At 40.6% G+C, this 8,940-nt stretch overlaps 1 protein-coding gene across 1 annotated transcript in view; it reads left to right on the top strand.

Annotated features, from left to right (window-relative positions):
* Positions 1-8,469: 8,469 nt before the first annotated feature.
* The window catches only part of tmem45a (transmembrane protein 45a), an 89,079-nt gene continuing 88,608 nt past the window's right edge, over positions 8,470-8,940 (top strand). The window contains exon 1 of the mRNA XM_063049830.1: positions 8,470-8,614. The gene's annotated coding sequence lies outside the window, so the exon portion shown is untranslated. The remainder of the gene's footprint in view (positions 8,615-8,940) is intronic.

Below are 8,940 nucleotides of genomic sequence, written 5' to 3'. Positions count from 1 at the left end.
GTGGAAGCATTCCCCTAGATTACTCTTGTATTACCCACTCCTTAACTCCCTGTGGAGAGGGGAGACTTGCAGCATGGGCAACTGCCAGTCTTCCATACAACCTTGCCCAGGCCTGTGCCCTGGAGAGTGAAGACTTTTCAGGTGCAGATCCATGTTCTTGCAAGACTAACGGATGCCTTTATTAACTCATCATACCTTCCTCATATGGTTTAGATAATACATGGCTTTACCATTGGCTAGCCGAGAAGGTAATGCTGATCTTGCAGTGATAAGTTTTGAAAGATAATGTTGGACTTAATTGTTACATCCATTATTTTATGCATGTTGGATGCATTTTATACAGAATGCATTTTTTACTTAATATAAATTAATGATGGTAGAACAATATCAGTGATGCACTTGCAATTGCTACATGTTCTGCTGCTCCACATCCCTATCAATATAAGTAATAGCACAGTTGTAATCTGAGAAATTAATGCAGAAAATTAATTCACTTATCAAATCAATACAAGTCTTGATAGAGTCTTAGTTTGTGCACTATAGTATGACATTTTTTCTTAAGATCTTCTTTTATGTTTTTGAAATGCTTCCAGTAAATAAGTAAGTTTACGAAACTTATAATGATGGTGCTTAAAGAAATATGAATGAAGGTCCACATATAAAAAAAACTAACAAACAAGGATGTAAAGGAACACACACAAAATGCTGGAGTAACTCAGTTGGTCAGGCAGCAACTAGGAAAAGTGAATAGGCGATGTTTGGGCTGAAACCCTTCGGCAGGACGGGAGAGAAAAAGCTGAGGAGTAGATTTAAAAGGTGGGAGAGAAACACTGTGATAGGTGAAACATGAAGGGGGAGGGATGAAGTAAAGAGCTGGGAAATTGATTGCTGAAAGAGACAGAAGGCTGTGGAAGAAGAAAAGGAAGGAGGAGCACCAGAGGAAGGCGATAGGCAGACAAGGAGAGAGGGAAAAGGGGATGGGAAATGGTGAAGGAGAGGGAGGAGTGGGGTCATTACTGGAAGTTCAAGAAATCAATGTACCAGAAGTTCGAGAAGTTTGAGGATGTAAAAGTTTGACAACAACAGAGGCTCCCAACCTTTTTCATGCCATGGACCAATACCATTAAGAAAGGGGTCCATGAACCCCAGGTTGGGAACCCCTGGTCAGTAACATCACGTATGATTTTATTTTTATCACATTTCTGGCAGTGAAATAGACACAATTTTCCCAACTGCTGCTGGCAGTTTGGCTGAATTACATTCCATTGTTTATTGCTGCTAATTTTGAGGCATCCATCCAAGATATAAATTGAATAGATCCCAAAATACCAGAACCACAGCCGGCTGACTACCAGTAATCTTTTGAATCTATTGCATAACAGATGCATTTTCAGAAGCATTTATTCATGAATCCCAGAATAAAAATAGGATGAGAACGTTCAGGCCTCCAGCCCATGCTGGCTCCTTGAACAGCATTTTGATCATTTGTTTCCTTCATTTTTCTCCATACCCTGACAAATTATTTTCCCTAAAATGCCCATCCAATTCCCTTTTGTTGGCCTTGGCTAACTTTGTTTCTGCAACTCTGCTATCACTTTTATACACAATAGATGAATCTTACAGTTCTGATCAAAAAATTCCAAGACTTGGGCCTCTGTACCTCCTCCGCAACTGTATCTTCGACTTCCTCAATGGAAGACCACAATCTGTGCAGACTGGAAATAACATCTCCACCATGTTGATAATCAACACTGGTGCACCTCAGGGATGTGTGCTTAGCCCACTGCTCTACTCTCTCTCCACCCACGACTGCGTGGCTAGGCACAGTTCAAGTGGCAATTTGCTGACAACACAACTATTGTTGGCAGAATTTCAGATGGTGGTGAGAAGCCGTGCCGGACTCAGGTAAAACAGCCAGCTGAATGGTGCTGCAGCAACAACCTTCCGCCCAACATCAGCAAGACCAAGGAACCGACTGTGGACTTCAGAAAGGGTAAGACGAGGGAACACGCACCAGTCCTCATTGAGGGATCAGAAGTGGAAAGGGTGAGCAGTTTCAGGTTCCTGTGTGTCAGCATTTCTGAGGATCTATCCTGGGCCCAGTATATTGATGCAGTACAAACAACACACAACAGTGGCTGTATTTCATTAGGGCTTTGAGGGGATTTGGTACGTCACCAAACACACTTACAAGTTTCTACCGATGCAACATGAAGACCTTTCTAAATGGCTGCATTGCCTTCTGGTATGGGTGGGCGGGGGGGGGGCACTGCACAGGACTGAAATAAGCTATCGAAAGTTGTAAACTCAGTCACCCCCATCATGGGCCATCCAGGATATCTTCAAAGAGCAATGGCTCAAAAAGACACATCCATTACAAAGAACCACCGTCAGCCAGGGCATGCTCCTTTCTCATTGCTAGCATCAGGGAGGAGGTACAGGAGCCTGAAGGTACACACTCAATGATTCAGGTACACCGTCTTTCCCTCTGCCATCAGATTACTGAACAGCCATTGAACCCATGAGCACAACTTCACTACTTTTTCATTATTTTTGTACTGCTTATTTAACTTTTTAAAATATATAGATATATATTTACTGTAAGTTACGTTTTGATTATGCATTGTAATGTACTGCGGCGACAGAAGAACAAATTACATGACATATGCCAGTGACGTTAAACCTGATTCCGATTATGACAGGATGGCCATAATTGAAAAAAAAGTTATTGATAAATCATGCTCTTGGAAAAAATAAACTCATAGTAGGATTTGTGTCCTAAAGACATTCATAGCTGTATAATAAAAGTGGCCTATCAAAAAAGTTAAGAGGGAAATTGGTTAAAGAAATTGGTTCTTAATAGGGGTATTAAATAAGGGATTTGGAAATGCAGAGAGGTTTAGAGAGGGACTACCATACTTTGGAGCTCCAAAATATGAATGTCAACAATAGAACAATCAGGAGTAGTTTATATTCAGAGTTCCTCTATGTTCTCTGGCTTTTACAGTTCGAGTTAGTGTTGGTGTGCTCTGTTGGTGTCAGAAGGGGACAACACTTGCGAGTTGCCCAGTACAATCCCCACTGATTTGATTTGACACAAATGATGCATTGAAACATATGTGCATATGACAATTAAAGTTAATCTTTAATCTGTAAAAAAACAAAGGCAGATAAGGAATCAAGAGAGGTACAGAACGCATAACTGGATGTTATCAGTTTCCTGAGATAATGTCTGCAGCTGATATTGTCAAGGGGCCACATGCAGTTGAGGGAGAACTCCGATTCCAATACTGTGGCAGGTGATTGGAGAGATTTGAAATCTATGGTTAAGGAACTATGATCGTGAATTAGCCTGTTCAAGGACACTGGAAAGGAAAATGATATTGGCAATGAAAGGCATTGAAAAGCAGGGCTCGTGGCCAGGAGCTTCACTTCTGTTTACTCCACAACTTCATTTAAACTTGTTGGAATTGTTTCCACTTGGAGTTGGGAGAAAATGATGCTTGTGACAGAAACCTGTGTCGGAGCTGATTTCCGCCAGGGATTCAAGAGAATAAACCTCAGATAACAAGTAATGGATTGGTGGAGATTTCCACATAGATGCAGTGAGGAGTTAAATTGTTGATGCGTTTTAACGAACAGTGCATACTGTTGTTTGGTATTTTAACTACATGTCCACTCTAATAAACAGATAAAATTGGATTAAAAACGGGACTAGGATTGCAGGGATTTGAGTCTGGATTTTTTTTTAGAAAGATTTAGTAAGTGCTTGCTCTACTCTCTGTATTGTATGGTTATACACCGCTTCAAAGCCATCTTAACATTGACTGACAACACTATTGCAGTTGGGTGAATCACAGCAAATGATGGATGAGTCATCCTACCGGAGTGAGATAGGTCACCTGGATGAATGGTGCCGCAAATACAACCTTTCACTCAACATCAATATCAGGAGCATTTTCAACAAAACTAGAAGAGCTGATTGTAGATTTCAGGAAGGGGGAAGGAAGGAAAACAGGGGATCAGCAGTGGACAGAGTCAGCAGCTTTAAATTCCTGGGCATTAGCATAGGGGATGACCTGTCCCGTACCCAGCAATAGATACAACCAGAATCAGAATCAGGTTTATTATCCTGAAATGTTACATGAAATTTGTTAATTTAGCAGCAGCAGTTCAATGCAATACATAATCTAGCAGAGAAAAAAACAAAAAGTAAAATAAAAAATAATAAATAAACAAGTAAATCAATTATGTATATTGAACAGATTTTTTTTAATGTGCAAAAACAGAAATACTGTATATTAAAAAAAAGTGAGGTAGTGTCCAAAGATTCAATATCCATTTAGGAATCGGATGGCAGAATGTTCCTGAATCGCTGAGTGTGTGCCTTCAGGCTTCTCTACTTCCTATCTGATGGTAACAGTGAGAAAAGGGCATGCCCTGAGCGCTGGAGGTCCTTAATCATGGACGCTGCCTTTCTGAGACACTGCTCCCTGAAGATGTCCTGGGTACTTTATAGGCTAGTACCCAAGATGGAGCTGACTAGATTTACAACCTTCTGCAGCTTCTTTCGGTCCTGTGCAGTAGCCCCTCCGTACCAGACAGTGATGCAGCCTGTCAGAATGCTCTCCATGGTACAGCTACAGAAGTTTTTGAGTGTATTTATTGACATGCCAAATCTCTTCAAACTCCTAATAAAGTATAGCTGCTGTCTTGCCTTCTTTATAACCACATTGATTTGTTGGGACCAGGTTAGATCCTCAGAGATTACAGTTCAGCATACTGAAAGCTCGACAGCAGTGTTACTTTCTTAGGATGTTAAGGAGGTTTGGCTTGTCTAATAAACTTCCGCAGATGTACTATTAAAAATACCCTGAATGTTGCATCATAACCTGATAAGTAATTTAAACAAGCAGCAACAGAGAACAGCGGACACTGCCGATACATCAAAGGCATATTCCTCTCTACCAGTGGTAGTATGCGCTGTCTGAAGAAGGCAATCGCTATCATCAAAGATCCTCCCTACCCAGGCCATGCCATCTTTTCACAACCACCTTCGGGTAGGAGGTACAGAAGCCTGAAGTCCCACACCACATGGTTCTAGAGCAGGTACTTCCAATCTGCAAAACCCTAATAATTACAGTTTAGGAAACAATGCCCAACTTCGCGCTAAATGGACTTTGTTTTTTGTGTTCTAATTATGTTTTCTTGTATATAATTTATGTTTCTTTTGTGAATGTTGCTTATACAATGCTACGTGCCTGTGCTGCTGCCGGAAGTAAGATTTTCATTGCACCTGTGCACATGACAGTAACTCAATCTTGACAATAATGACGGTTTTGAAACTGAAAGAGAATGGTTGGACCATATATGACATGGCCCATGTCTTACATGCACATTGTGTAAAGCTCACAGCAGCACTAATCTGTGATCCTCTGGGCCCAATTACACAAGAAGCTTCACTGACACAGTCAGTACCTGAGGAGCCAGCAAGCCTCAGCTGCTGGAGCCTGAGTCCTTGCCCCAGGACCATCCTGATAGTGTTCTGAACTGCCAAAGGCCCTTTTAGCTGTTTTTAGAGCAACACACACAAAATGCTGGCGGAACTCAGCAGGTCAGGCAGCATCTATGAAAATCAATAAGGAGTCCATGTTTTGGGCCAAGACCTTTCATCAGGACTGGAAAGGAAGGGGGAAGATGCTGGAATAAGAATGTGGGGGGAGGGGAAGGGGTACAAGCTAGAAGGTGATTGGTAAAGCTAAGTGGATGGGGGAGGGGTGTGTGTGTGTCTGATGGTATTGAGTTTGCTGACCGCAAAGTTCTAAACTCAAATGAAGATCTTAAGCCCTATTTGATATAGATAGCTACGGGTACCCTCACTAAATGGAGATTATACTGTTGCCACTTTCCCTTCAAAGACTAATTCATTTCCTTGTTTATCCTCCATGGAACATTCAGCTGCCAATACCCACTATTTGAGCAGTGGGTCACCAGAAACTCCCAGCTAACCAAGTAGTTTAAATATCTAGTTTTTGAGATGCATGTGTAAATTTAAATACAATTCTTAAAAAAAATTAAACTCATAGTGGATTTCTATTTTATAAAAAGATTTCTGAACTACAAACAATTTCTAAAACACAAAGGCTTTCCAAAACACATGTGCAATTCCTGTAAGCCGAAAGACCTATCAGCAAGTTGCAGATCAACGAGTTGTCCGACAGAAATTGAAGGCAAAGAAACGGATTCTAGTTCATCTCATCTTTTTGAATTCTTCTTGATGTTCTTTGACCTTTCCGAATAAGTCTGATTGCTCTCTTTTACTTACATTGTTTGTTTTCCTACTTGGATAACTTCACACACGTGTGATATTTTTCAGAAACCTTTTCACACAGCTGTCCTGAAAGCTTCTAGCAACAGAAGTCCCAAACACCCAAAATTAATGGCATGAATGCTGACTCTCTGAGTACACAAATCTTCCAACTACTAATATTTCAGCTATTTGATACGCTAAGTGATAGTTTCAATCTGGTCTGCAAGCTTCCTTGAACCAAATAATTTAGCCAGTTTTTGTCTGGTTTGATACAAATCCGGTTAACATAACTCCATTGTTTACACTGCACCCAGTCCCATGTTGTGGGCCAGCAGCCTGTGCCCTATAGAGAGTGCTGCAGCTTGAAAGGTTGTCCTTTTAACTTCAGGCTGATTATTACTTGCCATTTACATTAAGAACTGAAGACTGGCTCCTGTTTATGACAAGAAACTAAACAAAAAATATTGGTTGGGAAGTTCAACTTGAAAACAACTTTTGCTCTCTCGATGTGTCAGCTGCTTGTTTTAGAAAGTTAAGCTTGGCAAAAAGGCCCCCTGGCCCAAGACAGTGAATATTCACCAGAGAGAGATGAAGTAAGAAGCTGGAAGGTGAAAGGGTAAAGGGTAAAGGACTGGAGAAGAAGGAATCTGATTGGAGAGAAGAGTGGACCACAGGAGTAAAGGAAGGTGGAGGGGCACTGGGGGAGATGATAGGCAAGTGAGGAGAAGAGGTAAGAGGGAAGCCAGTGTGGGGAACTGAAGAAGAGAGAAGTGGGAGGGGGGAAATACTGGAAGTTCGAGAAATCAATGTTCATGCCATTAGGATGGAGGCTATCCAGATGGAATTTGAGGTGTTGCTTCTCCAACCTGAGAGTGGCTTCTTTGTGGCAGTACAGCAGGCAATGGACAGACATGTTGGAATGGGAATGGGGGATTGGAATTGAAATGGTTGGCCACCGGGAAATCCTGCTTGTTGTGGATGGAGCGAAGATGCTCAACAAAGCCGACCCCATTCTATTCCGGATCTCACCAATGCAAAGGAGACCACATCAGGAGCACTGGATATAGTAGATGACCTCAACAGAATCAACTGTTCAACTGTTTCTAAACGTTTCTGATAACAACACCTAACATAAAGTAAATGTATAATTTAAAAATATAAACATTAAAACATGTTTAGTGAATATAAATTAATTATAACATCAATACTAATTCAAACAAAGGGTAAACAACCAGATCACTTTACTATATCTATCTATCTTTTCAGTTCGGTTCAGCACAATTCACATGAATTGGGCCTTTTCTGGTACACTGCTAAATTGAAAACTCAGGTACAAACTGCGTCAGCTCAGCAAGTGTGAGCTTCGCCACGGACTGTATGTTTAAATTAAATTTTATCGTGGAGTTACTGCATTTCCTGCTGACTGACTTGTCCATGAAATCTTTGACTGCTCAATCTCAGTCAGGCCGAAATGTGAGCAGATACAATTACCAATGAAGTCAGAATGCTGTTCTGCTCAGAAAATGTGTTGTGGTAAGCTTTTATTGTTGATGAAGTTAATATTCCACCATTGCATAATTATTTCCATTCTAGTTGCAGGAAATTTATGATTGAAATTCAAAGTAAGTTGGTAAATTGTTACATATTTTGAGGTACAGTGAAAAACTTTATTTTGTATGCTATCTGTACACATCTTTTCAATGTAACAGTACATTGGGGAAGTACAAGGGAAATAAGAATGGATTGCAGAATTAATTGTTACAGTTACAGAGAATGGCATGCGAAAGAATCAAAATACAGTATATGGATTTCAAGCAATATGATTTAAAGCAATCAATCAAAAATAATAAATTTATTACCTAACTGAAATTGTAATCTTTCTACAAATAATCTGAAATGCGCAATATATAATAAGAACTTGATGTAGTGGGAAAACTCACAGGAAACTTGTTGCCACATCGACCTTCGACTTCCCTGCTCCCGCAGTTACATCCTTTGTTTGGGAGGTGGCGCGCGTAAGCACGTTGTTACATAGATTGACAGTCCAGCCGTCCATTCCGAGGCAGAAATTAACCAGCGGGGACCAGATTCTACCCAATCAGCGGTTTGAGTAGGTGGAGCGGCGTTCTCCGGCCGGTTCAATATATCACAGTTAGAGGTCTGTGTCGATTAGTTGTATTCTGGTGGAGTTTTGAAACCTGTGTTGCTTTGAAACGTAAAGAAGTGATGAAAGTATTATTCAGGACTTCTGGAGACAGACTGAACTGAGGACGAGTGTATGGAGCATCTTTAAAGCACTTTCGGGCAAGTCAATTAATATTTTAATTTGAGCAAGCCCCCGAAAAGCTGAAAATGTTGCTACTTATTTCTTTGTATGTTTTACTACTTTTCCAGCGTGTTGCTTAGCGAAAATAACTGGAATGTAAATACTGTTAAAGGATACTTTTTATTTAACATTGTTTAAATATGAAGTATCAGTGACTTATTAAATGCTAGCCGCGGATACGTGACAGGATCAGTATTAATCTGCTGTGTTATACCGGAACATTCGACTGCTCACTTTACATAGTGAAATAGTTGTAGAAACTGCTGCGGTGTTGTTGGACCAGAACAGTCTACGAGTCTACTCT

This window comes from Mobula hypostoma, chromosome 6, assembly GCF_963921235.1.
Source record: "Mobula hypostoma chromosome 6, sMobHyp1.1, whole genome shotgun sequence".
NCBI lineage: Eukaryota > Metazoa > Chordata > Chondrichthyes > Myliobatiformes > Myliobatidae > Mobula > Mobula hypostoma.
This window is presented reverse-complemented; position numbering and strand designations above follow the sequence as displayed.